This window comes from Morone saxatilis, unplaced genomic scaffold (genome assembly GCF_004916995.1).
Source record: "Morone saxatilis isolate NCDOM2014 unplaced genomic scaffold, NCSU_SB_2.0 Contig15, whole genome shotgun sequence".
Taxonomy (NCBI): domain Eukaryota; kingdom Metazoa; phylum Chordata; class Actinopteri; family Moronidae; genus Morone; species Morone saxatilis.
In genome coordinates this window covers 12,515,448-12,520,448 of record NW_023339707.1, presented here as the reverse complement: position 1 = coordinate 12,520,448, position 5,001 = coordinate 12,515,448, and positions in this window count along the sequence as shown.

Genomic DNA, 5,001 nt, shown 5'->3' with positions numbered 1-5,001 from the left:
AGCGTTATGGCACCACCTGGTGGAGAAGATCCGTAATCACTGCAGAAGTCATAATGAAACTGCTCCACATTGTGTTTTTATGAAGTGTTTGCAATCATCAGACGTGGCTGTTTTAACAGTACAGCATTTAATAAAAACAATGTCAGGTGTATCGCGTGTAAAAACAGCCAGTGAGCAGCCCATCGCATGACTAATCTGTAAACTAGTAAAGCAACACTGGTGTTGACACAGAAGAATCTGTTGACTTTTACCCTTTAAAACAACTCCACACCCTAGATGATCCAACCGGGAACATTAAACATTACCTACAGTATGTTGTTACACTTCCAGGAGGGGTTGGCATGGGTTGGCACCAGCTGCCACATCAGTTCAAATGCTGTCAAACTGAACACATTCATTTAAAAACTGAAATTAACATAATTTAATGATCTGTTATGGCCACTTTTGAGACTAAATGGATTAAGGTCAATGAAAAAAGACATGTATTTAAAAAAAATGTTTTTCATGATTTGTAAATGAAACAACTAATTTACTTTAGATGTGAGTTAATATGTGTGATTGTTTGCAATTAAATCAGAATGTATTTCTTTAGATCTCTCTAGATATTAAAGCTTGTTTACTATGCTATTATATTGGTTAATACACTATGCACTACTACTAAAATAACCTAATTCTAGATTTATATTCCCATGCAGGGACATTCAAGTGTCGGCAGGAGGAACAAAAGAACAGATGCACAGACAAGTGACTTTAAAAAAAATTAAATACTATAAAAAAACTAACATAAGTACTACATACCAATATAAATACTAACTTTAAGTGTATTGAGACAAAAATAGTCACTATACATATACAGTATATTTATAGTCTTGGTTCTGATAGAAAGGTGTCAGAACACACAGTGCATCACAGTTTGTCCACCAGGGTGCCCCAGGTGCTCATAATGTTATAGCTGATGGTGCGTGTGTATGTATTGAATGTTGTCCAGCAGTCGGCGCCATTGTTCATCAACATCCTCCCACATCCCTTCTCTGTGTATGAAGGTTTACTGTAAATGATTCCTCTGCAGCGAAACTAAAAGCTTTGAGGGAACACAAGATGTACGTGTGTGTGAAGAGGGGGAAGAGTTTATAGTCACATGTCCAGGAGGTGCTCACTCTCTCACCATTTACCTTGCATGAAGTTTTTATATTTAAAAAATATGTGTTTGTTTGTGATCATGTGGAGACCTTATCAATGCTAAGTGAAACATTTCTATTCTGCCCTTAGGTTAGTTTATAACATCACGTTACCCTCTGGTGGATTCAGTAGTACACACTATGCAGGTTACAGGTTAGGCCTTTAGCATGTAATGGACTTAAATATATTTTATTTGAATGCAATCTTCCTAAATCCTACATTGTAAATACAGTAACTATAAAGAAAAGTTTCACAGTTGGTCTTATGATAGTCACTTTCCATAAGCTTCACCCAGTTATTAGCACTTTCCTAGTCTTTGTTGTAGCTGCATTTCCGTTTCTTCTTAGTAGTTTCCATTATTCCGCCTAAATCTGCACAGCTTGTCACTTTGTGGTAACGTAGCAAATATGCATGGTTAACCTGCACTTGACCCACGTGTTTGCAGTTTGAATGACATCAAACACTCCCCCGCCCCTGCCTTCTTCACAGCCATTGGTTAAAAAAACAACAGATTTTTAGAAAAGAGTCGGTCTTGCAGTGATTTTAAGATTTTTAACTCAGTAATTGAACTGTGTTGGAAAAACATATCAGACACAAATTATCATTCTGTGATTATGTCTTTAAACATGAGCTTTAAATTTGACCTGCACTGGATTTTGCCAAATTGTATTGATGCTTGTCCCAGATGTCACAAGCTGTGAAATAACACTAACCACTAAAAGTGCTCTGTGTGTGTGTGTGTGTGGGTGGGTGTGTGCACGCAGTGCCTTTCTCCTGTCTTTTTGACATTGGCAGTATAAACTACCTGACTGGTGCGGTCGATTGACCCTGTGTATATGGAAGGCGTTTACAGGATGAGAGGGGGGCCAAAGTGCTGGATCAGTGAAAACTGAGAAGACCCGTATTCCATCACTGCCTGCCTGGACGTCTTCACGCAAGACACAAGACTTGAAAACAACATCCTAATCTAAGAAACCTCTAGGAATGTGTGCAGCAAAATAAAATACTGTAACCTGTCAGACTGAGAGATAAGTTCAGATAATTATCTAACATATTCATATTTTTCTTCTCGGTGTGTAATGCAGTTTCAGCATGAGATATAATGGAGTATCCCATTTCATTCATTTCTGCCTATAGAGCGAACAAATCTTGCTGAACATTGAGCCTGAGGGGCCACATTTGCTTTGCACATTTTTAAATAACTGGGTCGAGAACATACTGAGCCTCTGAAAGGATAACAACATATGCATACAGTTAAATTCTAACAGAAATAGACCAGTCAGCCAATCAGTTTGGGCACAAATTCAAGAAGGCCGATGCAAACTCACAGATGATCCATCATGCATTCAAATTCAAAAATAGAAATCCGAGACAAAAAAAAAAGCCTCAGAAATTCGCGGTGACTGGGCTGTGTGAAAAGTGCAGGTCTTGCATAATTTATTAAGAAAGCTGAAATCTATCCACCCGTGTGTCCGTGAGTGTATGGCTTTGTGTACAGTCATTGATCATGCCGTGAACCCACAAACTAGAGATTTTACAGCGCAGATGCCGCCGGAGCTTCGCATCCAAATGAAGCGTTGAGTTGCAGCCGAGCCGTTTTTTCTCTCGTGTTGTGAAAATGTTTGGACGAGGCGCGGTGCTCTGCCTTTAGTTGATGCCTTTACTGTATACAAACCAAAACAAAACTGTGGCTTTTTTTTTTTCCCCCACCCAAGTTGGGCTGAGGTGACCGAGACCCCCGTTAACTGCGGATGTCCCTGACCAATTCAAGCGTCTTTCTGCTCAACGAGGTGGGTTATTGTCAGTTTTATCTCTTCTTTTTGGATCTCTCCGAGGGTGGCCGAGGCGATTGAATTGGATTTTGAGTGTGCTGTATGAAGCTGCATGCGTCGTGTAGCCCTTTATTACTGTAGCCTTCAGACATAAACAAGCAGCGAAGGTAGAAGCAGGTCCTCGGTGGGATACCGATAATTAAATTAGACAGGCTGACCTCACTGGGAATCTTTCACTTCGGAGTATAGGAGTCTCAGCATGCATCGACACTGTCAGTCTGCCAGCAGAAATTAGACACAGATGAGCAGGGCTGCAGGGGCATTTAAAACGTTCATGATAAACATTTGGAGCAAAAGAACCCCCTCCAAAAAAAAACTAACTAACTGGTCATCTGGAGCAACAGATGAAAACAGTCATCCAGCTCTGTGGGGGCTGTTCATGCTTCCACCTTATCATTTATTAGGTCATGGGAGAAATAATTAATTTTTTGCTCCAGGAGAAGCCACAGTAATTGCATTTGGGCTATAATAATAATCATTTGGTCACATATCACACATGCAGTGAGTGTCTTTTCTCATATTTAAATTAGAAAACATCCATATTTCACTATTCCTTATCCACTGGAAACAAATAATAACAATAAGTCTCCTTGATTGCTTTACTTACTGTAATGTCTGTATATGTGAGGCTGACTTGTATTTTCCCAGTCTGAACTTGCATGCTTATGAGGTTTACGTTATGACAATTACAATATTCTTACTGTAACCTATATTCTCAGTACACTTTGCAGTGAAGGCAATGCCACAGTCAGAGCGACAATCTAAAGAAACAAATGAAAGGCTTTGAGTTGGGGAAATACTAAATATGAAAGTTCCCTCTGTAACAATGTTGCATGTAGCAACTGATGATGTAACAGCTGGGGATGATATTGCAATATGCATGCACATAGTGCAATAATATATTCATCTAAATGAGTCAGAATTGTAATCCCAATATGTTTACAAATGTAATAATTCTCTCATGTAATCCACTATTAGCTGGTGAACAGAGTACAGAGAATTATATTATTATTATGGGGGGAAGTGTGATGAAATAACAGTGCAATAATTCACCAAAAAGTCACAAAACCTTTCATCTTTCTTCTTTTTTTTTAGGTTGTTTTGTCTTTTTTGTGTTTTGCCAGTTTTTTCAATCAAAGGTTACCATCACACTCTCTTTCCTTGAGGTTTATGAAAAAGGGAGAGAGAGATTCTGTATTTTCCAGAATGAACAACCGTTTTCTGAAGGTTGACAAACTGTGGCTCACTGATGAGATAATCCATGATCCAGGACACCTTTGGGGCGTCCATCTGTATCTCCATCAGCTCATTTCCCACCCAGAGTGCCTGGACTGCGTTAAAGGTGCTCGAAAAGTCAAAACACTTGATTTTGGCCGTGCTGCTAGCTAGAAAAAGATCCTCTAGAGAAGCTAGATAATTGCACAATTTGCTTCAGTATGTGTCTGGTATAGGCAAACGGCAGGGGGTCTAGTCTAGTCTCCCAGCACTAGATTTATCCTGTGTGCTGGAGTGCTAAAAGTCTCTCCATCATCTTGTTGAAGCAGGTTTTGCACAAATTAAACGTCTCTCTCCTCTTGAGTTTGGAGTTTGGCCCTAACATACGTATAGTGAGGTATGAGAAACTTAATTTTGTTTCTTTCTTTTTTTTCTGTCCGAGAAAAAAGTAGAGTAAAGTTAGCAACACAAATCCGGTCTGATAGTTGATTTAAAGATCCCCTCTAGACATGAATTAAACCACGGACATACAAATAATCTGCTGTTTAATTTAAATAATAAATAATTTTAATTTCAACATTAAAATCCTTAAAAAGACATCTACCACTCTCTTCCTGTTGGATACAAGATGTCTTCTACTTCACTGTGAAGTCCATTCTCAGTGTATGTGCACTGGTGACTCCCAAACTATTTGTGATGTCACACTTCATGCTCGTAGACCTCATCCCTTAAAATCAGATTTTCAGTAAGCACAGAGAAACTTTACACTTTACAG